Source organism: Notamacropus eugenii, chromosome 5 (assembly GCF_028372415.1).
Source record: "Notamacropus eugenii isolate mMacEug1 chromosome 5, mMacEug1.pri_v2, whole genome shotgun sequence".
In the NCBI taxonomy this organism is placed as follows: domain Eukaryota; kingdom Metazoa; phylum Chordata; class Mammalia; order Diprotodontia; family Macropodidae; genus Notamacropus; species Notamacropus eugenii.
In genome coordinates, this window is record NC_092876.1 from 15,831,870 (window position 1) to 15,859,395 (window position 27,526).

The following is a 27,526-nucleotide window of genomic DNA, read 5'->3' on the forward strand; positions in this document are numbered from 1 at the left end:
TGGGCACACTATTGTTATCTAACAGCACGGTATTCAGATGCAAACTATGCTGCTGGAGAGTTTAAGTAGGATCAGGAAAGCCTGAAAGTTCTCTTGGGCGGAGGGGCCACGTGTGAGGACAACAAGGCTCCGCTTTTCCTCTCTCCTCTCTCCCCTCCCCCTCTCTCCCCACTTATACTTCTACTTCCAATCTCTTATTGTAAGATCTTTGCCTCCTTGGGAGATTCTTCGCTCCCTCCTAAGGAAGAATTCCCCTGCACTTGTAACTAGACCCTGAAATAAAGCTCAACCCTTGTTCGACTCTGGAACGTCCTTTCTCTCATCCGAGCATCCAGTTTGGCCAACCGAAGACCTCTGATAGAGGTAAGGGAAGACTCGGGTAGCCCACAGGCCTCTAGGCGTGGCAGTTGGGAACCAGACTATAAAGGGGTTTAGATATCAAGCAGATGGGGCTGTGATTTATTCCAGGGGTTTCACAATATAACAAAGTTGGATAGCTGGAAGGAACTTTGTTCTTGTTGTTATTGTTTAGTAGTCATACCCAACTCTTTGTGACCCCATTTGGGGTGTTCTTGGCAAAGCTACTCAACTGATATGCTGTTTCATTCTCCAGTTCATATTACAGATGAGGAAACTGAGGCAGACAGGATTAAGTGACTTGCCCATGGTCACACAGCTAGTAAGTGTCTGAGGCCAGAGTTGAACTCAGTGCTTTCTCTCTTGCACCACCTAGTCACCCCTGGGAGAAACTTTAGGGGCCTCTAAATCCAACCTATACTTGAAAAAGAATTTTCACTCCCAGCACCTTTGTGAAATAACCATCCCATTTCCTGTTCCATTAGAGACATAACACTATATAATGGATAGACCATTAATTATACTTGAAACCAGGAAGATCCAGGTTTGAATACTGTCTCAAACAAGACTAGCTGTGCAACTCTGCACAAATCACCTGACCTCTCTGTGACACAATTTCCTCACCTGCAAGCGAGGGAGGTGAACTTGTCAAACAATTGTTTCCTCTCCCTCGAAATCTATCTCTTCCATCTCCACATAAGGGGATTTCAGCACCATTTAGGGATAGTCCACTTTGAGAATGTACTTTTTAAATTGGTGTTCAGTCCTTCAGACATGCCCCACTCTTCATAACTCCAAGGATGACAGCACACCAGGTCTTTCCAGTCTCTTCTATGTCTCACACTCTGTTCAAGTTCATGTTCATTGCTTCCATGACACTATCTACTCACTTTATCTTCTGCTGTTCCCTTCTCCTTTTGCCTGGTAATTAGTTATTTGTTTTGTTTTGCTTTTTGTTTTTTTCTTTTCACTTTTTTTCTTTTTTTTATTTTTAACACAGTTTATAACAGATAAAGCAATTCAAACTTTTGGTCAGGTGATACATCTTTTTAAAGCATTTACAATATGGACCACAAAAGAATTTTTTTTAAACATAAGCCAACTGAGACACAGATAATATTTACGTTGCTAACTTCACAATCTCTTGATCTAATTGTCTCCACAGTATTACTAAGAATAAAAGGACCCTAACTTAATGTTGTTGGTCTAAAGTCCTATGCCTAATAGCTTAATTTTAGACAGCCTTGGATATTCCTCTACCCATAATCTATAATTGAATAGATCTAGTATTAAGCTTACAAACCTTTTGACCATAGGAAATTGCCACCAAGAGTAGGGACATTGCAGGGAAACAATATCTCCCCAACTTCATGTCTATTCCAGGCAGGAGTAGATTGTCCACTTGCATTCAGTCAGGCTTAAAATCTGCCAGGTGTCAGTGGGGAAATTGAGTCTGGAGAATCCCACCTCAGCGCATGCTGAACAGCCATTCTCCCACTCTTCCCTTGAGATCACCTATGCAGTTCATACCAGCATCTCATGAGCATACTGGCATCATGTAATGGAGGCTCAGATCACCTTTTTTGCTTCCCATACCTGGAGTTAGACTCAGAAGAACAGTCACTTAGTAGTCCCACAGCATCTAAAAATGGCAAGTTCCTATAACCTGGTTTAAAATATGATTATAGTTTCACTTAGGCTAAGGCACATCTTTTAGGCAAGTCTTAAGTGGCTTACATGTCTTTCTATACATGTTCTAGTTCCTGATTAAATAGTAATCATAAAGTCTAATTTATCATTAAAACCTTGACTTTTCCATCAATGCCAAATTTTATCAGAGGTTACCTTCCTCTTTGAAAGTTAGATTGAAATTCTTTTCTCCAAACTAAAGACGTCACTGATTTGTTCTCAGTAATTAATTCAGTCTATTGTTTTAATACTAATTGCTTTTACCACACTTTGTGACATGACCAATTTTTCTCCTCATCACCCCCCTCCCCCCACTTCCTAATACCTTGCATTCTGGTTGCTCTTTCCCTCAATGTACCCTCCCCTCGATCACGTCCCACCCCTGTCCTATCCCCATCTTCTCTCTTTTCTTGCAGGGCAAGATAAATTTCCATACCCCTATCCCTGTAATCCTTATTTCCTGATTATATGCAGTAAAAATTCTCAATATTCATTTCCACTACTTTGGATTCCAACTTCTCTCCCTCCACCCCTCCCTCCCTAGCCCCACTAAGAAGGGAAGCAATTCAATACAGACTAAACATGTGTTGTTTTGCAAAAGACTTCCATAGTAATCATGTTGTGTAATACTAATTACATTGCCCTCTGACCTACCCCATCCCCCTTATTCCCTCCCCTACAATTGACCTTGTCCCTTCTCAAAAGTGTTTATTTCTAGTGACTCCCTTCTCCCATTTGCCCTCCCTCTTAACATTCCCTTTGCTCCACTTGTTGCCTCCTCTCCTACTTTCCTGTGGTGTGATATAAATTTTCATATCAAATTTAGTGAGCATGTTATTCCTTCCTTCAGCCACATGTGGGGAGAGTAGCTTTATTTCCCTCCCCTTCCCTTCTCCCTTATCTCCTCCATTGAATAAGGTTTTTCTTATCTCTCTTATGAGTTATAGCCTGCCCCATTCCATTACTCCCTTTCTCTTCCCGGAATTTTCCTCCTTCACCCCTTAATTTGTATTTTATTTTATTTTAGTGTGTGTGTGTGTGTGTGTGTGTGTATGGATATCATCTCTTCTGATAAAACACACCCTGTTCTCTCTATCTGTGTGTATGTGTGTGTGTGTGTGTGTGTGTGTATACAATCTCTCCAACTACCCAAATACTGAGAAAAGATTCAAGAGTCAAAAATATTTTCTTTCCATATAGTAATGTAAACAGTTCAGCTTTAGAGAGTCTTTTACGATTTTTCTTTTTTTCTTTCTCCCTTTTACCTTTTCATGCTTCTCTTGATTCTTGTCTTGGGAAGTCACATTTTTAAATACAGATCTGGTCTTTTCCTCAACATGAAATCGTCAAATTTGTCTCTGTCATTGAATGCCCATTTTTTCCCTTCAAGTTATATTCAGATATGCTGGGTAGGTGATTCTTGGCTTCAATCCCAGTTCCTTTGACTTCTGAAATATCCTACTCCAAGCCCTTCATTCATTTAACGTTGAAGCTGCCAGATCCTGTGTTATCCTGATTGTATTTCCACAGTACTTAAATTGTTTCTTTCTAGCTGCTTGCAGTATTTTCTCCTTGATCTGGGAACTCTGAAATTTGGCCACAATATTCCTAGGAGTTTCTCTGATCGGGTTTCTTTCAGGAGGTGATCGATGAATTTTTTCAATATCCATTTTGCCCTCTGATTTTATAACATCAGGGAAGTTTTCCTTGATAATTTCATGGAAGATAGTGTCTAGGCTCTTTTTTGGATCACGACTTTCAGGTAGTCCCATAATTTTTATACTATTTCTCCTGGATCTATTTTCCAGGTCAGTTGTTTTTCCAATGAGTTCTTTTACCTCATCTTTTATTTTTTTAAAGTTTTGGTTTTGTTTACTAACTTCTTGGTTTAACTCATAGTCATTCTTTTCTCTGGACTCAATTCTCTCTTTCATGGAATTATTTTGTTCAGTGAGCTTTTGAATCTTCTCTTCCATTTAGCTAACTTTGCTTTTTAAGAACTCATTCTCCTCTTTGGCTTTTTGGACCTCTTTTTCCAATTGAGTTAGCCTCTTTTTAAAGCTGTTATTTTCCTCAGCATTTTATTGGTTCTCCTTTAGTAACCTGTTAACTTGATTTTTAAGGTCTTCTATTGCCTGAGCCAAGTTTAAGTCCCCTTTGGAGGGAGAGCCTTTGACTTCCTCTGATAGTATGCCTTGTTCTTCCTCATCCAAAGAATGGGAGGAGACACCTGTTCCCCAAGAAAGTAACTTTCTATGGTCTTATTTTTTCCCCCTTTTCTGGGCATTTTCCCAGCCGGTTACTTGACTTCTGAGTTTCCTCTCCACGCCCACCTTGCCTCCAGTTCCACCCAGCCAGCACTTGGCGTCTGAGATTCAAATGCTGCTTCCCAGGCTCAGGGCTTTTGGTGGGGTCCAGGATGCTATTCAGTGTGAAATTAAATTCAGCTGCTCAGGTAGGGACGGGGCCACCACATGGGGCTCAATTCGCTCAGGGGAGTTACGCAGAGACCTTTAATAATGGATCCTGGCTCCTGCCTGCTTAGGGAGACCCTGTCCACTGCTGCTTCTGCTGCTGTCCCCCAGGGGGGCCTGAGTTATAGGGACACCCTGCTCCCCTCTCGGCTGGCCGAAAAGACCCTCTCACTGACCTTTGGGGCCTGAGGGTGGAGGGACCTGTGCTGCCACTGGAGATTCTGTCCCTGAAGCCTGCTTGGATCTGATCCCCTCAGGGCTATGCGCCAAGTCAAGGCTGGGCTCTACTCTAGGTCCGGTGTATGACACACTTTTCCCGTCAGTTTTTCAGGCCTCTCTGGAACAGAAATCTCCTCCACTCCGTTGTTCTGTGGCTTCTGCTGCTCCAGAATTTGTTGTGAGTTCTTCTTTGCAGGTATTTTATGGGCTGTGGGTTAGGAGCTAGCATATGTGTGTCTTTCTACTCCATCATCTTGGCTCCTCTTGCCTGGCAATTAGAAAAGCAAAATACTTTCAGTGAAGATCACATGTATCTATACAATGATATTCCGTGTTTTGCTCTTGGTTTTACTTTCTGGGGCAAAGCAGTATAAACCTAACCTTTCTTCCAGTGAAATTCCTTCCAATGCTTAAAGATCTTCTGGTCTTCAGTCCTAGGCAATATTAGGTTACATGCAATGCCTCCTTTGCTCTAAGAAATATCTTTCTGAGAATTTCCCTTTGCTGTTTGGGAAACAAACGGGTTCAACTTTTTGGTATGCTTCATTCATCTAGAGGATTTTAAAAATACTTTCTTTTATATTAATTGGATTGCTTGCAATGCTTTTTTAAACTTCACAGTAAAAAAAAAAAAATTAAGGCTATTTCCTTTACCTTCTTTTCTCATTTCTCCAACTGAGATATTTTGCTTTTAAGAATTTCCATGTGGGAAAAGATTCTGGGAAGATGATGGAGTAGGTCAGAAAAATTCCAAGCTCTCCAGATTTCCTTCAGAAACAAATCAAAATAGTTCCTCAGGGTCAATGTAGAGTGGTAAACATAAACAAGAGTTGGGGCAGAACAGTGGTCCTCCAAGAATAACTGGTGAAGATCTGAAAAATGGTCCCAAGATTGATGTTTGGACTGACTGAAATGAAAACACATCCAGACTAGGTGCAGAGAAACAGCAAGCAGTAAGCCTTGGAGATAGCTGAGTTGCCAGATATCCTTGACTTAAGCCACAGTAATTTTCACCTCCTTGACAGTGTGGGGAGTCAGGTGTCAAACCAGGTGCAGGGAGAGGTTGAAAGAGCCTCTTATGACAAGATCTGCCAGGTTGAGCTGTGCTACTGAGACATGGTGCTGGGTGAGAAGGAACCAGCACATGCTGAGTTAGTGCAGAAACAGTGGGGCAGGGGTGCAGCTGGCTGTGGCCACTTACAGGAGGGTGGAGTTCTAGGTGTCCTTTCTAGACCAGGTCATTGTCACTGGAGTGTTCTCAGGGAGCAAGAACATTTCCAGTATACTGTACCAGGGGTCATGTAACTGGCTACCACTTGAAGCAGGGAAAGAGTGCAGAGTTTGAATCCAAGAAATTATTAACAATAGCAATTAAAAGGACCTTGGGACAGAGACACTATCCTACACACAGAATTAGATATGATTAATATAATATATTGTAATATAATACAGTATAAGATAATAAAATATAATATAACATAACATAACATTAGTATAGTATAGTGTTATACAGTACAGTACAATAAAATACAATAGTTAACATAACAACTTAAAATGACCTAACTTAAGCTAATATCATATAATATCAATATAATATAACATAATATGTCATGATATGATATGATATAAATGGCTATAATATAACATAAATGAAATATAATATAACATAACATAAGGTAACATAACATAACATAACATAGTGTGATATAATGCAACATGGCATAACATAATGTAACATAACTTAATATAATATATTATAATACAATACAATGTAATACAATATAGCATAGCATAGCATTGTATAGTATAACATAGCATAATATAGCATAATTTAGTATCATGCAATACAGTATAATATATTAAGCCGCTAAAAAAAATCGAAGATCAAGCAAAGGAAAAAGAACCAAACTGTAGATAATAGTCTATGGGAATGAGAAAACCATGGTTCATCTTCAGAGGAAGACAATGAAACAAAAAAAGTCTCTCCTACAACAAAAATAGTATCAAATGGTGATCTGTCTTAAAGAAATTCACAGAAGAATTCAAGAAAGACCTCAAAAAATCAAATGAGAAAGAGTGAAGAAAATGATTTTTAAAGTAAGAACAATTCAAGAAAAAGCAGAAAATTATGAAAACAAAGTCAACCAACTGGAAAAGGGGATTCAGAAACTTAAGGAAGAAAATGACTCCTTGAAAACTAGAGTTGGGCAATGGGAAGTAAGTGAAGTTGTAAGAGACCAAGAAATAATAAAACAATATACGAAGAATGAAAAAATAGAGAATGTAAAATAATTTATTCAAAATAAATGATCTACAGGACAATCAAAAATAGAAAACATGACAATGATCAGGCTACTTGAAAGCTATCTCTAAAAAAATCTTGATAAAATAATATAAGAAATCATTAAAGAAAATTGTCCTGAAGTATTAAAATGAGAAGAGAAAGTAAAAACAGAAAAAACCCATTGATTACCACTGGAAAATGATCCTCAAAGGAAAACCTACTAGAAAATCATAGACAAATTTCAAAACTGCCAGGTAAAAGAGAAAATAATATTAGCAACAAGAAAAACAAAACAATTCAAATTTGGCAGAGCCACAGTTAGAATGACACAAGACCTAGTAGCAGCTACATTAAAAGACCACAAGTCTTAGAATACTATATATCAAAAAGCAAAAGAACAGGAGTTACACATAACCATCATACCCAGCAAAATTGAGTATAATCTGAATGGAAAATAAAAATTGGGCATTCAATGAACTGACAGATTTTCACGTTTTGATTATAAATAATCCAGAGCTAAACACAAATTTGACACATAAGATTCAATAAAAAAATAAAGAAAACAGCAAAGACTAAGTACAAGGGATTCAATAAAGCAAATTGTTTCTTTTTTAAACTTGGAAATGCAAACTGTATGCCTAAAATTGTAATTTGTAATCAGGTAGTTCAAAAGAAAGAGTGAAATAGAGCTAAATATAATGTAATTCTTAAAAGCAAAATGGTCTAAGAAAAGGTAAAAAATAGTACAGAGGAATTAGATGGGAGAGGAGAGTGAGTAATTCTGAAATTCTACTCTCATCAGAAATGTGTTACAGAGAGAACAACACACATATATCAAGAAGAGTATACAAGTCTTCTAAATTCAGAAAGAAATAAGAGGACAGGGGTATAGGGAGGAGGAAGGACATAAGGGACGGATTGGAAATAGGATAAGATGGGTTATAGAAGGGTGTATAGAATAATAGGAAAGGGATAAAAAGAGAAGAGCATATATATGTTTAGAAGAGTAAAAGATCTTCTAAATTCAGATTATGAGAGATTAAATTAAGATATGAGAGTAAGGGGATGGGGTAGAGGGAGAGGATAAGAGAGGAATTATTGCAAAGGGTAGGTTAAGGATCAGGAGGCCAAGGTAGCAAATAGAAGTAAATGGGGAATAAGGATAGAGTGAGAAGAATAGTGAGGAAATTAGGAAGGAGGAAACTATGCAAGAAATTAGAGTGTGTAATGTAAGGGGGATGAAATTACCCATAAAACGAAAACTGACAGCAGATCAAAAATTTGAATTATAAATATATTGTTTTTAGGAAATTCTAAAAAAATGAAAGATACACAAACAAAATAAAGGTCAGGTGTAGAATTTATTGTGTGAAAAACAGGGATAGTAATCATGATCACAGACAAAGCCAAAGTTAAAATCAGATTTAATCAAAACATGAAAAATAAGAAACCTATAATATGTCAGCTACATTAATCTATAGTTATATGCCATATATATTTATACCATATAAAATGAATTGACAGTATATACCCACACATTTGCACACACACAAATATGCTTGCATGTATATACATACATGTATGCATACATATACGCACACATGTATACATATATACATATACACACGTGTGTGTGTGTGTGTGTGTGTGTGTGTGTGTATATATATATGGTCGGGTAGATCTAAAAAAATTATGGAAAGATTTGGAGATAGGAAGAAAGATGCTATCCACCTATGGAGAAACAGAGGACAAATGGAAATAAGCATAATATGGTCTTACATATTTGTATTGGAGTGCATATGTGTATATATGTGCATGTTTATGGATATCTATATCTTTATAGGTATATTTGTGTATATACATGTATACATATGTGTGTGAGTGAATGTATTTATGGGTGTATGTATATCCACATTTAATTGCAGCCTTCTTGGGGAGAAGAAGAAAGGAGAAAAATAAAGTTAAAAGTGTACTGCAGAGGGTAAAAGAAAACATACAAGGAAGCAAAAAAAAAGACAATTTTGAAAATAATGTGTGGTATTTATTATATAAGTTTTCTTAAAATGGAAGTTCATTGCTTTATATTGAATCTTCTCATCTTCTATTCTGTACATTCCAATGTTTTTTTTTCTTTTCTCATTTTGCATTTAAGTTTAAAATAAATTTAATAAAACTAATTAAAATATAATTTCTATCTAGCCATAATTCTTATGCTATGATTAAATATGCTTTTCTAAAATCTAATTGAGATCACTGGTTGACAATCAATTGGAAGCACACTGGTGGGGGCTCACAAGATAAATTCTAGCAGCACCAACAACTGACGTCGTGTATTCTATTACTTAATCCTTTCTTGGCTTTTGCTTTCTATCTGTTTCCTCTTCCTTAGTGCAAATACATATGCAGCATTAGCCTCCTATTTCAGCTTTCCTTTTGGTGATACTTGTTCTTCTGAGTTCTGACATATCTACCCTTCCTATTCGGGAACCAGTTACTTTAGTATATTTTAAATTTTAAATCATTATCCAGTAATCAAAATTCCTTTCTCAGAGACAGAAATGAACAAGGAGTTTGTTGGGAAGAAGGGGTTGCCTTTAATAGATATAGTAGCAATAGAGGGCTAAATTCCTAAAGCAAAGAGGCTTATAATCATGGAGCTCAAGGCTAAATGGTGAAGAGGATAAAGCAAAGTAAAAAAAAAAAAAGCTAATATATCAATCAGTATCATATATGTGTGTGTGCATAGCAAACACATACAAACACACACACACATCATATTATCTCCCAGCTCCTGTTATATCTTCAAAGAAGACGAAGATTATTTTTATCTCTTCTTTAGAGACAAGTTTGCGTTTTGTACACAATAGTCAGTTATTTAGGTTTTGGAAACTTCCATCAACCTTGTTATAGTCATTGTGTATATTATTTTCCAGGCTCTGTTTAAATCCAGTCTAAGACACTTATCAGGTCTAGGACTCTGGGCAAATCACTTTGCCTCTACCTATCTCAGGTTCCTCATAAATAAAACAGGAATAGTAATAATACTTACCTTCACAGATTCTTGAGGCAGCTAGATGGAGCAGTGAATGGAGTATCAGTATTGAAAGCAGGAAAACTAAGCTTCTGGAGTTGAAATCTGACTTCATCAGCTTACTAACTGTGTGACCCTAGGCAAGGTACTTCACCCTGTTTATCTCAGTTTCTTCATCTGTAAAATGATCTGGAGAAGGAAATGCCAAATCCCTCTAATATTTTTGCCAGGGAAATCCCCCTCGGGTTCACAAAGAATGCGACCTGACTGAACAACAATAAATTCTTTTGAGGATAAAACAAAACAATGTTTAAGGAGTGATTTGCAAAGCTTAAAGTGATACATGTGTTACATATTTAAAAGATAAATTATATGGAACAGAGGTCCAAATACAAGAAAGCACAATTAACCTCATGGGTATCACTAAGAATTCATTTAATAAATCCTATGAATGATGAATGTCTAGAATGCCATGCAATTAACCCTATGACTGGAAATAAGGATACACACACCTGATTTAAAAGAAATGGGATGCATAAAGAGTAGGGGTACAAGGATTACGTGGTATATTGAGATAACATACTTATATTAGATAAATCAGCAACCAAATTTAGGAGACACAGTGGAGCAAATTTGGGTGTAGATCTATGTAAGAGGAAAAAAAGCATCTTTGTACTTGCAGTATAGTAAATGACATGTGGACTGACATAGGATATGAAGAAGCAGGATAACAGATTGTAATCCAGAAAAAAGAGGCATGATATATTAGTGAAAGGAAGGGCTTCAATTGCCTGGATAGGTACTGGAGTGTTCTCTCCTCCCCAAACAGGAAAGATAATGACTTTTTGACTTAGCTGAAAGATAATTTCATTTTTAAAAACAAAGGAATCAAATGTAGACATTCTAATCCTGATTCAATTTTCTCAGCCAAGGAGCATTACTGGAATGGGGAAGAGGAGATATGATGGCCTCCCTGAGAGGAGAAGAAACCACTAGCTCTAAAGTTTTCTGAAAAAATAGCCAGCTATGGATCATTATGCACTATTTTGTTAGGGGGAGAAAATGTCAAAGACTGCAGGAGAAGGATAAGCAAAATCATTGTCCATACTTTACATTCTATTGAGTCACATTCTGATAGTGGAGAAGACAGACAAAGGACTACTTACAAGTAATATATAGACAGATTAATGGGGAACAATCAAATAGAAATCACTAGTAGTGAAGGAGGTGAAGAGGAAAGGCCTCCTGGAGAAAATAGGATTTATACTTCCCCTTGGAGGAAATTAGGGAAGGCAGAAGGCAGAGAAAAGGAGAAGGGGCATTCCAAGTATCAAAATAGTGAATGGACATGCCCATAGTTAAGGGATGGACTATTGTGTGGGAGGAACAGCAAAAATGTACTGTTACTGGATCACAATACATATGGAGGGAAAAGTGGAAAAAGTGTAAGTATACAATTAATGTGCAAGAAGACTGGAAAAGTTGAAGAGATCATCAATAGTTTTTCTTACCTTCTAGGAAAAAAATATTTCTCTTTACCACTGTTTTCACAGCCTCCTTTATCTGTTTGTTCCTTAGACTGTATATGATGGGGTTCAAAAAGGGTGTTGTTACAGAGTAGAACACAGAAATTATCATGTCTTTAATGGATGCAGAAACTGAAGATGGCTGAAGGTACACATAAACAGCTGAAATCAGAAACACCAATACAATGATGATGTGGGGGATGCATGTAGAAAAGGCTTTTCTTTGATCTTCTTTCTTTGGAAACTTTAGTAGAGTGGAAAATATTCGAACGTAAGAAGCAATGATGAAGGTAAAGCAGCCACCACAAACCACCAGGCTAGAAGCAACTATAGTCATTTCATTACTGAAGGTCTCAGAGCAAGATAGTTTGAGTAAAGAGGGGATGTCACAAAAGAACTGATGGATTACATTTGATTGGCAGAAAGACAAACGGAATGTGTAACCAGTGTGGAAAACTGCATATAGGAGACCAGTGAGCCAGCATGTTAAAGACATCTGCACACAGACTCGGGGACATATGATTCTTGTGGAGTGCAGTGGGTGGCATATGGCAACAAAGCGATCACGGGCCATGATGATGAGGCAGGTCAACTCCAAGTAGAAGAAGAAAACCACAAGGAAGACTTGGACCACACACTCATTCTTTGAGATAGCCCTGCCGTTCAACAAGGAGTTCATGGATGCCCTAGGTAGAATGACTGTTACGTAGCAGGCATCCACGGTAGACAGATTCCTCAGGAAAAAGTACATGGGATTGTGAAGACGCCTGTCAACAGTGGTAACCATGACAATAAGCAGGTTCCCCAACAGCATAGCCAAGAAAATCAGTAAGAAAAGCAAAGAATAGAGGATCTGCAGCTCTTATCCAGGGACCTAAAGAGCAAGGGATTAATATATTTTAAAAAACAGAAGGTATTGTAGTTTGTATTATTCTTGGCACATAATACTTTTTGAATAAAGTGTTGGTTCCTTCAGGAGGCCAGGTTGGTTATCCATAGTCCTTTATTAACTTCTGTTTGATACATAATGGTCTGAGACTTCTCTCCTTGCTTTGGACAATCCTTTACTTGCCCAGATCTGAGCTTGGGCATGATGTAGGAAAACTTAATTCCTCTTTGAGCTTTGATGTAAATGGATATTTCGCTGCCATGTAGCTAACTTTGTGAAAGCCTTTACTAATTGCATCACACTGGTTTTCAGTCAACAGATATGTAGCCCATCTCTGACCCCATACTCCAAGTCTTTCTGAGTTGTGCCTGATAGTAACATATTTGAGTATCCATGTTCACCTTCATTCCATGATGAGCCAGTGGAGTTAGATTTTAATGGTCTTCAGGTGATATAATGGATAGAACAATGGGCCTGAAGTCAGGAAATTCTGAGTTCAAATGCAGTCTCAGACACTTTTCAGAAGTGGGACTTGGAGTAAGTCACTTAATCACTTTTTGCCTCAGTGTTCCCAACAGTTAAATGGGAATAATAATAGCATCTACCTCCCATGGTTGTTGAAAGGATCCAATGAATTAATGTTTGTAAAACACTTAGTATAGTGACATGTAATAGCCACCATATAATTTCTACCTAGTATTACTGCTTTGCTCCTGTAAGAGTTTACCAGTAAACACATTCTGATAGGTCCGAGTCTCCAACCTTCACACAAGGTTTTGTATTGATAATGCATTTTTGCTTATTATTAATACACTTTTGCTTTGTACTAGGAAAATCTTCCCCACGCGATAGTGTGTCTGGGAAGATTTGTAGGAAGCCCCACACCTATTGTTAATGAGGCACTGGTTACTAAAGGTTGTCATGTCCTTTGGCTCTGAAAAATGTATAAGTATTCTGAGGAGAGATTTTACTTTCATTGGAAGTGTTTGGCCAAATGAGATGCTGGGAAAGCGCTAAGCAGCCCCTGGGCTTTGAAAAGTCAGATGCTGGTGCTTCTCTCTCTAGTAACTATTTATATATGGTCAGAAAGTTATATCTATTCATCTGGCATATGTCTGGCATCTGGAAGCACTGTCTTGATCTGTATTTCTCTGTATGTTTTCTGAAGTTCAGGGTGCTGCCTATTTCCCCTGTACTATATGAATGTTATACATATGCTTGATTAAAGTGATTGTTGACCACTCAAAAGTTGCTTTCCTTTTAGAAAAGTAGATAAAAAATCTGTGATAGCAGGTCCTCCTTTGTATGTTAGGGTGCTTACTCTTACATATGCCAAGATGACATAAAATTTGATACAAATCTCCTCCTATGCTCAAGAAGGTTGCAGGACTCAACTCTTGCCTTTTCAAAGTTTAAATTCAATTCAATTTTGCCCATACTTTCAGATTCCCTAGACTTCTCAACATATCCCTAAACTCCTTCTTTCCTTTGAAACATTCTTTTTAATGAATACTTATAAAAAATATATTGAGGAAGTCTGGCATTTTTTGAAAAGTACTATCCCCACAATCCTTTCCCATTGCAACAAAGATTTGAAGAAAGTATTTGTCTCTTCTCATTTTAAGATCAAGCTTAGCAGTCACTTCCCTGCATTCAGTTTGGATACATTTTTTATAGTTCTTTCCTTTATCATAGTTGTTGTCATTGCACATATTTTTCCTTGCTTGTACTCATTTAACAACTTTTCCATCAGATTATATGACTTCTTTCCGTTATGTTTTCTTCATATTCATCATTTAGAAAACAGTAATATGTCATTATATTTGTATACTACAATTTCTTTAGTCATTCCCCAGTTAGTTCATAAGTGATGGATAATCTAGTTTTTTTTTTTTCCTACAACCAAAAGTGCTGCTATAAGTTTTATGTGTCTATAGGTTATCATTGCCTGCTTTGTGGAATATATCTACCAGTGAGACTTCTTTGTCAAAGGATACAGAAGAATAATCCCAAATTATTTTTCAGGATGGTTGGGTCAATTCAAAGCTCTGTTCAGTGTGTTAGTGAAGCTACTGGATATGAGAATTTTCTGCTGTGGTAAATATTTTGGAGATAAATTGTTTAACACAGATTAAGTGAAATTCAGTTATCAGGAACAATTTCAGCTAAAATCATCCCCATCAGGATCTATGCACTAAATATGGTATTTCTTGGAATGAATGCCTGTGATTCTCTTTCCCCCTCTCTCTCTTTCCCCCCCTCTCTTTCTGTCTTTTTCTTTATCTTTCTGTCTAAATTCCAGTGACTTTATTTTTTATGTATGTTTATTCCATTGTATCTAACCATTAGCATTCTGGATTTCCTAGACTTATCATCACTTTCCAACATCTGTCATAGCCATTGGCTTCCTTTTACTCCCATGCCCACTAAGCCAGTTCAAGTTCTCATCATCTCATGTTGGAAACTGTGGTCACATCCCTGCTGGTCTTAGGGGCCTCACAGTAGCTCCCTCATCCAGTGCAACCTCTCTATAACTGCCAGTGATTTCCTGAAAATCCGTATCTGTCCAGTTGACTTCCCAGTTTCAAAATCTTTAGTATAGCCTCTAGGGGAAAATGAAAATCACTCCGCTAGACACTTAAAGCCTTTCAAAATCTGTCTTCTTGCTGCCTTCTGGCATTACACATTTCTTTTAAGCTAGCCTTTATTTCTTGGACAGAGAATTACTTTCCACCATGGCCCACTCCTACCTTCTGCACTTTTGTAAGAGCTGTGTCCCATGCCAGAAATTGCCTCCCTTCTCACTTCTGTTTCATAGTATGTCTCAGTTTAGATGCCACCTCTTACATGAGGCCCTTCTAGATTCTCATCCCCCATTTTCTAACCCTTTCTCCCCACTAGAGAACAGACTTTACATTTGTTTGGTATGTATTTGCCTTCAATTCTCTGTTCCTTCATTTCTTCCTACGTTCCTTCCTTCCTTTCATTTTTATTCCCTTCCTCCCTCCCTTCTTTCTTTCCTTTTCTATACCTTTCTCCCCTTGCCTTTCTCCCTCAGTCCCTCTTTCTTCTGCTGCTGCTGCCTCTCTCTGTTTTTCTCTCCCCTTCTCCTTCAATTTAGTTCTGTCTCTACTTCTTTCTGTCACTCTCTGTCCCTTTTCTTTCTCCCTCTTCCTCTCCATTTCTTTCCTCTTTCTCTATATCCTCTTTCCCTCTACATCTGCTTCTCTCTCTGTCTCTCTGTGTTTCTCTGTCTCTGTCTCTCTGTGTGTCTTTGTCTCTGTCTCTGTCTGTCTGTCTGTATGTCTCTCTCTCTCTCTCTCTCTCTCTCTCTCTCTCTCTCTCTCTCTCTCTCTCTCTCTGTCTCTCTCTCTCTGCCCCTCGACTTCTCCCCAAGTTAGAAGTGTAGCAGCCACTCATGGGCTCAATCTCAACACAAGATCAGTGTAGAAGCTCAATATGCTATTAACAGAAATTGTGTGGACACTAGATCAGCTTTATCACTCTGTAGTTCAGAATTCCTGTAATCACATTTATACTCCTACCTTGACTTTCCCAGTTCCCAGTTCTGGGGGTCTCCCAGAAGAGAACCTCCAAACCTGATACATTTATTATATGTAATACCTTCATCTTCTTTTCACCTCTCACATGACACTCCAGTTTCCCCAGTGTGGTATTCTTGAGGGCAAAGAATGTTTGATTTTTGACTTATGATACCCAACACAGGAGTTGGCCAGGTGGCAGAGTGACTAGAGAACTGGATTGGGAATAAGGAAGACTCCTCATCATGATTTCAAACGTAGGTTTAACCACTTACTAGCTCTGTGATCTTGAAAAAATCACTTTACCTGGTTTGGCTCACTTTCTTCATCAAAGAAACGAGCTGAATAAGGAAATGGAAAACCACTGCAGTATCATTGCCAAGAAAATCCCAAATGGGATCACAAAGAGTAGTCTTCCTGACTCCAGACCTCTGACAGATTAATTGAGTGTGACCCCAGGCAATCCCTTACCCTCTTCTACTCAGGGAAACTGTCTAAGCAGAGAATTTGTAGAGCAGGTGCTGATCTGCATAAGCAGAGGGAGCTCTTCACTGCAGGAATGTATTGCTGTAAGATCATAGATCTAGTGACCTCCTGCCAGGAGAAAAAAAGTATGTTTGTGAGAGGCAAAAGAAAGAAAAAGGGAGAAGAAAAGATAAGAAGAGCAGAGAGGAACAAAAAGAAGAGGAGCAGAGAGGAACAGAAAGGAGAGGAGAGGAATAGAAAGGAGAGAAGAAGAGAGGAGGGGAAAGGGGAAAGAATCACTCTATGGATATTCACTTGTTCTTTACCCACATAAATTAAGAGGTATCTTTGCTCTAAACTTTTCTCATGACTCCTAGTTTTCCAAACTGATGAACAGCCACTTTTTGCTTTAGGAACAATGGTTCAGGAATTTCTCAGGAGGTTCAGGAGATTCTAAGAGCTTGTATACTATCTCACAACAATCATGATATTCTGATTTGGCTAGAAGACAGCTCCTGGAATCCTGCCCATTATAACCTTGGAATGGCCTTCAAGGACAATATCCCTGGTGTCCAGCTACACTTAGAAAACTCAGAAATATTTTAATGAGGCAATTGTCTCTGGAAGGAAAGAAACAAAACTAATTCATGTCATGGGACTTGACTTTGGATCTATAGAAATATAAAGGTCCAGTCTTTTCAGTCATGTACAACGATTAACGACCTCATTAAGGTTTTCTTAAAAAAAAGATTGGAATTGTTTGTTGTTTTCTTGTCCAGCTGATTTTACAGATAAGGAAACTGAGGCAAAGTGGTCAAAGTGCCTTGCCTAAAGTCACATAACCAATAAGAGGTGGAGGCTAGATTTGAACTCAGAAAAATGAATCACTTTAAATTCAGGTAAAACACTCCACACACTACACCACCTAACTACCCATTAATGCATACTAGCAGATAATAATGATTATGATTCTTGAATCCTAATCTCTCAGTTATATTTTAAAAAGACTTAAAGTGAGTGATGGCGGTCATTATGCTAATCATAGTAGCTAACATTTATGTACTGCTTTAAAATCTGAAGAAATTGAATGATAGTGACAAAGCGAGTATAAAAGCCTATGGGCTTTTATATAAAGACTATTTTCAGTTTTTTGCAAGAAAAGTCAGGTGCCAATGAAATCTAATTTAAGGAAAATTGCTCAGACATTTGTTCATACCCTCAGATTCCATTGTGTCACCATTATCATTATTATAAATTTATGGGGAGCAGAGCCAAGATGGCAGAGTAGAAAGATGAACATACTCTAGCTCTTCCCCATAAAATACCTGTAAAGAAAGACTCTCAACATAATCTAGAGCAGCAGAAGCCACAGAACATTGCAGTGGAGGAGATTCCTAGCCCAGGGTGACCTGGAAGGCTGATGGGAAAGGTCTGTCCCACTGAATGTGGAGCAAAGCACAGCCCAGCCTTGGCTGCAAGGCACTGGGAGGAGCAGAACTGGAGCAGGTCTCGGGGGTGGAATCCCCAGCAGCAGCTGAGGTTTGCAGATCCCTCAACCCACAAGTGGCAAAGACATTTCAAAAGACAATGGGAGAGCTTTTTTCACTTCCATGACAAAGGAGCATGGTCCTCCTCTAGCCTTGGCACCAGGTGGTGGTGGTGGCCAACAGGTAGCAACCTGCCTCCATAATTAACGGGCTCAGCTTAAAGTCCCCAGGGGAATTGAGAAGATGATCTAAATCTCAGCCATGAGCCAGGTACTGGGGCTTGGAGGAGCTGGAGGCCCCTGAGGAGTAAACTTCTATCCCTTGATTGTGCCACCTTGGAGGATATCCTACTCTTGACAAAGAACCTAAAAGTCAAGTAAAGGGTTGGCAAAATGCCCAAAAAAGATAGAAAATAAGACTATAGAAGATTACTTTCTTGGTGAACAGGTATTATCTCCCATCCTTTCAGATCAGGAAGAACACTGTTTACCATCAGGAGAAGACATAAAAGTCAAGGTTTTTGAATTCAAAGTCTCCAAAATAAATATGCAATGGTCCCAGGCCATAGAAGAGCTCCAAAACGATTTTGAAAATCTTATAAGAGAGGTGGAGGAAAAATTGGGAAGAGAAATGAGAGCATTGCAAGAAAATCATGAAATGCAAGTTAATTGTTTGCTAAAGGAGACCCCAAAAATGCTGAAGAAAATAAAACCTTTAAAAATAGAGTAACTCAACTGGCAAAAGAGGTTCAAAAAGTCATTGAGGAGAATGCTTTAAAAAGTAGAATTAACCAAGTGGAAAAGGAGGTTCAAAAGCTCACTAAAGAAAATAGTTCTTTAAAAATTAGAATGGCCCCACACAATGTCCCAGCAAGACACAACCTTGTTTTCTCCTGCCTTGAGGACACAAATCACCCTTTCTGGTATGCTCTATAGGCAATCCCCAAAGTAGAGCCAATATTCTGGCAGTAGGACAGTAATCATAATATGAATTTATAGACTTTTTCTGGGGTTTTCCTCAAGAGGAGATGAGGACCTTTCTTGGACAACCTCATTGAACTTCATAACACCCATGTGAGGCAGGAAAGCAAGGTATATTGTCTCTTTTCTGCAACTGGGGAAACTGAGATACAAAAACATTCGAATAACTTCATATTGGCCAAGGTAAGGATCCACCCCCCAGCCTCAAGTTTTGACTGCCAGCCTGACCTGGAATCTTAGATGGAAAGAAGTTTGAATCCTGACATCTCTAACCAAAAATGGTCCTCCTTAGAACTCTCATACTTTCTTGACTGGAAAATAATCTCTCTCTCTCTCTCTCATACAGAAAGAGAGAGAGAGACAGAGAGACAGAGAGAGAGACAGAGAGACAGAGAGAGAGACAGAGAGAGAGAGAGACAGAGAGAGAGAGACAGAGAGAGAGACAGAGAGAGAGAGAGACAGAGAGAGACAGAGAGCACAGAATGAGTTGAATAGGAAGGGATCATATCTAAAAAATAAAATTAAGGGGTGAGAGAGGAATATGTTGGGAGTAGAAAGGGAGAAATGGAATGGGGTAAATTATCTCTCCTAGAAGAGGAAAGAAAAGGCTTTTCCAATGGAGGGGAAAAGGGGGGATGTGAGAGGGAAAAAGTGAAGTTTACTCTCATCAAATTTGGCTCAAGGAAGGAATAACATGAACTCAACTTAGTATGAAAATCTATTTTACACTACACGAAAGTAGACGAGAAGGGGATAAGTAGGGTGAAGGGGATGATGAAAGGGAGGGCAAATGGGAGAAGGAAACAATTAGAAGTAAACACTCTTGGGAAGGGACAAGGTCAAAAGAGAGAATAGAAGAAATGGAGGACAGGATAAGATGGAGGGAAATATAATTAGTCTTATATAACATGACTATTATGGAAGTCATTTGCAAAACTACACATATATAGCCTATCTTGAATTGATTGCCTTCTCAATGGCGATGGGTGGGGAAGGAGGAAGGAAGAGAAGTCGGAACGCAAATTTTTAGGAAAAAATGTTGAGAACTGCTTTTGCATACAACTGGGAAATAAGAAACACAGGCAACAGGGTGCAGAGATTTATCTTGCCCTACAGGACAAGAAAGAAGATGGGGATAAGGGAAGGTTTAGAAGGAAGGGCATGCTGGTGGAAGGGGCAATCAGAATGCACAGCATTTTAGGGGGAGGGGAGAGGTAGGGAGGACATTTGGAACTCAAAATTTTGTGGAAATGAATGTTGAAAACTTAAACAAATAAATAAATTTTTAAAAGAAAAAAATAAATTCATTCTTTTTTTTTTGCTAATATCTTGACACTGAGGTCCAGGCTAGATTTTGAAGCAACCTTTGTTTCCCTCTGGAGCAGCTAGGTGGCACAGTGGATAGAGTACCAAACCTGGAGTCAGAAAGACCTGAATTCTAATCCAGTCTCAGAAATTTATTTGCTGTGTGATCCTGGACAAGTCATTTAACCCTACTAGGCCCAGATTCTTCCTATTTGAAATGAGCAAATCAACCTAGTATCTTTGTGAAAGAATTCCAGAATGAGTCACAAAAAATCAAATACAATTCTAATGACAGAGCAAAAATAATGTTTGTCTCTGACTTCTAAATGGTTTATGAGTTGTATGAATCAACTTTTTTTCCTTTTAAATTGGACCTATTTTATGGCTGACAGAGGAAATTTGCTGTGAGAACTTTCTCCTCTTGGAGAATGACTTCTGTTCTGCAACTAAAAACCTTGGAGACACTGAGATGTGAGTCATATTCTGTCCATGGTCCTAAAGTTAGCATGTGTCAAAGAATAAACTGAAATCCAAATTAAAAGTCAATTTTGTATCCATAGTGCCATCTTGCCTCCGAAGAAACAATACAAATTTCATCACTCTTATACCAGGGTGAAAAACTTGTTCTTTACTTTTCTGTCATAAAGTGAGTACTAGTTAGCTTGAGGGGGTTATGCAGAAGAAAATGTTGATAAGCTTTAGGTTGACTGAATCAGAAAATAATGTAATATGCCTGTTTCCAGGAACGTCATAAAGTATGCCATCTCTCTCATTCCTTAGTTGGCAATTTTCTTTATAACATCCAGGTTTTTCCTGAAGACCTCCAGAGAGATGGAATTCAGCAAACTCCGGATTCCATCACCTCATTTACTCTGGGCAAAATGCCACTTGTCAGGAACTCTTCCCATTGATCAAGTCTAATCCTGCCTCTATATCTTCCAACAGCTGACTTCAACTCTCCTCTCAAGAGTACTCCTTTTCCACCATCCCCAAAACACTCATGGACATGAAGCACTTAGGATTCTAGAAACACTTCTCACATTTTACCAGTGTTTTCTGTTCTCTAAGTCTGCGTGTTCTAGTTAAATAAGGCACTGCTTAAAAAACAGAACTACTGCTATTACTACTAGCTAGGATGTTAGTTAGGGGGAAGAGAATAAACATTTATATAACACCTACTATGAACCACGTACTGTATTAAACATTTTTACAAATATTATCCAATTTTATCTTCATGACTACCCTGGGATAGAGATGAGATCATTATTCCTGTTTTTGCAGATGAGAGAAGCGATCACATACCTAGTACTTGTCTAAGGCTGGATTTCAACACAGGTCTTCCTACATTCAGGCCCAGCATTCTATCCACATCACCACTACCTACCTCTACTGTCTCTCATTTATATTATCTGAGTTTTCCTTTGACTTGCTTAGATTGCATCTAGAGTGCTATGCTCCAGACGTCCAATAGGAAGGACATTGATAAGCTGGAGAGTCTCTAAAGGAGGGTGACAAGCATTAGGAAGGATCTTGGGTACATGATACATTGGGGTATTTGTAATCCTAATTATGGCACCACACCTGAGGACTGCTGCTGTGAAGAATTTCAAGGGTCTAATCGCATAGTATGATGAACTATTTTATTCAGCAATAAACTAAAAATGTTAAAACAAAGCACAACATTCATAGTAAAATCCTTAAGCAAAAGATATCACTATATATATGTGTGTGTGTGTGTGTGTGTATGTGTGTGTGCATGTGTGTATACATATGTCATAAAACTCGGTATGTCATATAACACATAGCAGATATCATTTGTCCCCAAAGTCAAAGAGTGCCAGGATAGGGTCTTCCCTAGAACAATGCATCCTTAAGGGGTAGTAGAAAATAACACACCGCCCACCCTTATTTCACTGTAAGAACATTTTCCTTATTCAATACACATAGTCTAAATAAAGTCTTCTCTCATGGTGCCTGGAGACTGATTTCTAAACCCCACAGCACCTCCTCCAGTGAACTCCTCTTCTATGGGCTGACTGCTATCAGCTCTTGCATGGGTTCCCACTCAGACAGCTCTCTCCTTTTGCTCCTTGTCTTAGCTCATGTGACTATTCCACTCCAAACTCCTCCTGCATCTGCCTCATAGCAGACTCTAGTGGCTCCTGCCCACAGCTTCAATTTCTAGTAAAACAAAACTTAACAGGGCTTGTAGCACCAATGCAAAATTCAGAGTGCCTACGGTGGCCATGAATATCCCTGTGCAACTCTGAATCACAAAATATGACAGACTCTCCACATGGAAGGCAGAACCAAAACATCCACCCAGACACTAGAAAGTCAAATCCATCATAACAACACAAATGTACACACAACAACAATGCAGAGAATAACACCATCCCCAAAACCTCCAGCTACTAGCCCTCCCACATATCAACTCCATCAAACAAATCACAAACAAGCTCTTTCACTCACACTAGTCAGCCACCTGCATCCTTCCTAACTTTGATTGCTCTCAAGACTATCTTCCTCTCGGCTCTGATCTATCTCCACCTCTTCCTGTTCCACTCATTCAGCAAACTCTTTCCACCACAGGCTCCATGAGATTCAGGCTTCCCTGTGACCCGTGGAGGTCACCTGGGCCCATTAATGAATATAAAAGATCTCTCCAATTTAAATTACCATTACATGGGGCTCCAAGATCTTTCATATTCATTACATAGTTTGGTGAGACAACTGGTATCAAGAGGCCTGTGTTGTTACCCCTGGGATAACAGAAATAACAGAAAATAATCATATAAAGCAATATCTTAGAGAGAGACTTGAATATAAGTATGCTATCATTTGTCCCTCCAACAAATGGGGTCCGCAGTCCTGGGGTAGGTGGAAAGGTCTCTTCTTCCATAGTTTGTCATATTTGTTTTCTGCAGGTCTAGTACCCTCTTCCTATAAATGCCTGATTGCTTAAGTTGGATGTCACTCCCTACCCCTGAAAATCTCTAGTTCCCCTCCTAAAGGACAGTTTGAACTGAAAGATAATAAACTCCTGTAGACCAGCCAACTGTCTAACCATCTGAGGCTTTTCCTCCAGTAGTTTGTTTCTGCTTTTACTTATAATTCCATAGCTTGCTAACAAGGAACAGCCTCTCTTACCCACACCTGCCATTTATTTCCCTGGCTCTATTGTTATTTCCTGCAAACATTTTTCCTACGTCTCTGGGTTCTCCATTCTGTAGCCTCAGTTGGCAATTTTCATAAAGACCTGTGCCTTTAGCCCATTCTGTTGCAGGGAGGTATGTGGGATGGCAAGACCTCTACTTAAACTGACTACTCAGAGGTATCTCAAAGTACAAGCAAAAAGTCCTTTATCCAGTTCTTGCAAGAAGGGGCATTATACTCCCCCATAAAGTTTAGAGGAGGTGAGGCTCCATACAGAAGCAGATGCATGGTTATACAGCTAAAAACCACAACCCTCCCCCCCCCCCAACTTAACCTTTAACTCTACTGGTTAATATTTTGAGCAAGCAGCTTATTCTCAGAAATTTGCCCCAAATACAAAGAATCAAGAAAGAAAATGAACAAATATATCTCTTGTTCTACAATCAATGTCTTGATTGTACAATATGATAAGAAAATGGGTTAAGCAAACAAGGGCAGAGGGGTTGCAGGTGGTTTTACACCTTTAAGTTTTCTCACATCATATGATTTCCAAGAAATTGAAACTCAGGCCTAATGTCTGCTCTGCTTTAGATGAATGTGTCTCCTGAGAAGTCTTCACTTTATGCCACTCAGAGGGACAAAGGAAATCATCCCACCCTGGGAGATCCATTTCTTCCTTTGTCTACTCTGACTTTCTGTCTCCAAATAGAGGTCTGATATTTCATGATCCTATCCCCATTGCCTCTTAAACAAAATCACCAACAACTCTTTCACTCACGCTAGCCATCCATCTGCATCCTTTCTAGCTCTGACTGTTATCAAGACAAACTTCCTCTCCACTCTACTCTAGCCCCGTCTTTTCTTGTTCCACACATTCAGCAAACTCCTCCACCCACAGGCTCCATGGTACTCAGGCTTCCATGAAATTGAAGCAGGCCACATTGATGAGGGCTGGAGAGAGGGTGAGACCCCCACAAATACCAGGGTACCAGGTAGCAGCGGCAGGTTGCCTGATAGGAATTCACAGACTCAAGCATTGTTGAGGTCAAAGTAAAGCTGTATTACTCTTTTCAGCAGGCAAGAGTTCTCAGGGAACCTGCAACCTTACAGGGGTACAGGTGACGTTTATATGGGATGTTCTATAGGAAACATGTGGCAAATATGCTAACTAGGTGTTTTGGGGTGGGATTAGGGAGTGGTTAGTTCTTAAAGGAACATGCACTTTTGGTATCTACTGTGCAGCTCTTTTGCCCAGAGTTCATCAGGAAATAGCCCAAGGGGTGCTACATGAAGGTGTGGTTTTAGGCCTGAAATATCACTAAGTCAACTAACAGTCAAGGTTGACTCAGAAATACCAGGTTGCTCTTGTCAATGTCTTGTTCGACAAGATAAATGTAAGGGAGTATATGTACGTCTAAGTCTAGGATACACATGATTGGTTAGTGAGTAGTAAACGTCATTATGACCCAGTGCACTTGTTCAACCAGCACACAGCTGGTTCAGGCGAATAAGTTCTATAGGTGCAGCTGGCTCCTGTATCAGGAATGGAGATAATGGCTATTGTTGGGCAGGCTCTGTCCTTGGGCTGGGGAGGACCTGAGAACTGTGATTTTAGAATTGGGGCTCAAGCACATGCACCCAAGCATCCCATCAATATGGGATTATTAATGAATATGAACAATCTCCCTGTTTTAAATTATCATTTTAGGGCTATAACAATATTTACAAATATTACCAGCACCATCATCTCAATTTACTTTAATAGCTCTTAAAAGAGGTTAAACTAAGCCTCTGTTCCATGTGCAAATCTCTGCGCTTCAGGTCAACTCATTCCTAAAGACAAACAGACAGGGCTACTGTGTCTGAGAAATCAACACAGACCAATGGACAGCCCTTCTGTCTGAGATATCAACACTGAAAAACAGACAGGGTTTCTGTCTGTGAAATCAACAGTGATCAACAGAGGGAATGCCTACATCACAAACATTCTTTCTGTTAGGCCTGCCCACAAGCAAGTTCCCCCATCCTGTTAATCTTCCCTTCTCTCTCTTAGCTCTGTTTCCCTGTCTACTTTTCCTCTCCTTCCAAGTAATGCAATATTTATATACTCTTTCCAATCAAAGATTTTTGATTCAGTCAAAAGTTCTTGATTCAATCAAAGGCAAGACACAATCAAAGGCACCTGATTGGCTAAAAATTCATCCAAAACAAAACAGCAAAAAATCCTACTTTCCTTGCCATTACAATATGTTAGACAGTACATTGGGGTTCAGGAAGAGAAGCCTAGAAGAGGGAAGATGAAAGGCACTATTCATATATTGAAAGGACATTTGTGTGGAAGGGTGATTAAAACAGTGTCCTTCTTGATTGAAGAGGGCAGCACCAGGAAAAATGGAGGGAAATGACAAAGTGCAGATTTAAACTGGATTTGGGGAAAAACAAAATCCAATACTTGTTTAGCATTATGCCCAAGTAAATTGGAAAACCTTGGAAGTCTTGGAAGTTCCTACTCATTGAGTGTCTTCAAGCAGATTGTGGACGACCATTTGTGGACTAACCAGCCACTGAGGTCTATTTTACTCTGAAATTCTATGAATCTTTCAGGACTTGTCCTGGAATCTGAAAAACCTGAATTCACATTCCACCTTTCTCAATTACCAGCTATGCAACCAAGGATGAGCCACATAAATGATCCAAGTCTAGCTCTTTTCATCTATAAAATAGATTGAGAGTACATTTAAGCCTGGTTCTAGGATTCAATTAAAATAATGTGTGAACAGAGACTCAAAATTGTAAATTTCTAGACAGATATTGCCTATGGTTATATGACAGGATTTTCAGTTCCCATCACTGTCACAGTGGTTTTGCTTTGGGCAAAATCTGCGTTTGAAATGGCCTTCCTGTATGTATTGCTCTAGAACTAAACACAAAACTCTAGATGGGTTTTTAGAAGGATTGAGCATCTTCTTTGCTCTGGCCACTATTTCTATATTAATGGGCCCTAACACAATAGAAAAATCAAAGTTAAAAACATTCCTACTATTCCAGTCTTACTATTTCTTTTAAGCATCTGACCTCAAAGCCTCATTGAAATAATTGCTGGTATGTATACTATATTTCTCCATTTTATGAATTGTTTCCAGGGGCTGAGTTCATCTGCACTGAATGCTAGGTTGGGCTGGGAAGAGTGGATAGCAGCTCTCCAAACACTGCCTCCTGGTGGGCACTCCAAATTTTCAGCCTTGCTGCTGAAACGACTCCAGGTAAACCAACAACCAGATTCAGGAATCACAGTGGAGCAAATTTGGGAGAAGATCGATATAATGGAAAAACAAAAGAAACCTTGCCCTTGGGTAAAATAAGTGACAACTGCACTAAAAGAGGAGATGAAGAAGCAGGAACACTAATGATAATCCTGACAAAAAAGCATGTCAAATTAGTGAAAGAAAGGGTTTCAATTAACCAGCACATACTGGATTGTTTTTTCCTCCCTAAACTAAAATAGTAACAGCTCTTTGACTTAGCTTGAAGGTAATTTCATACTTTTTAAGGAATCAAAGGTAGAAGACCTGGTCCCAAGTCAATCTTGTTAACCAGACATCATTTCTGGAGTTGAGAAGAGGAGAGATGATGGCATCCCTGAGGAGGGAGGCAATCACTCACTCTAGAGCACTTATGAAAAGCCAGTCCTGGGTCAGTATGGACCAGGATGTTGGGAAGAGAAAATTTCAAAGTGTTTAGTGGGAGAATAAGCAAAATCGTTGTCCCTGTCTCTACATTCTAATGGGTCACGTTCTGATCATAGAGAAAACATGTAAATGTCTATTTACAAATATGGTATAGACAGCTTAATGGGGTAGTATCAAAGAGAAGTAACTAAAAAGGCCTCCTGTACAAAACGGGATTTGTACTTTCTCTTGGAGGAAGCCAGGGAAAACAGGAGGCAGAGGAAAGGAGAAAAGGCATCCCAGGAATTGAGACACTCAATGGAAATGCTCATATCCAAGGGATGGAGTTTTGTATGGAGGGAACAACAAAAAGCACTGTCACTGGACCACAGAATATATGGAGTAGGAAGTGGAAGTATACACCTAAAGTGGAAGAAGACTGGAAAACTTTCCT

At 38.9% G+C, this 27,526-nt stretch overlaps 1 pseudogene; it reads right to left on the reverse strand.

Moving 5' to 3' along the window:
- Positions 1-11,596: 11,596 nt before the first annotated feature.
- On the reverse strand, positions 11,597-15,250 carry LOC140507361 (olfactory receptor 14C36-like; annotated as a pseudogene).
- Positions 15,251-27,526: the final 12,276 nt, after the last annotated feature.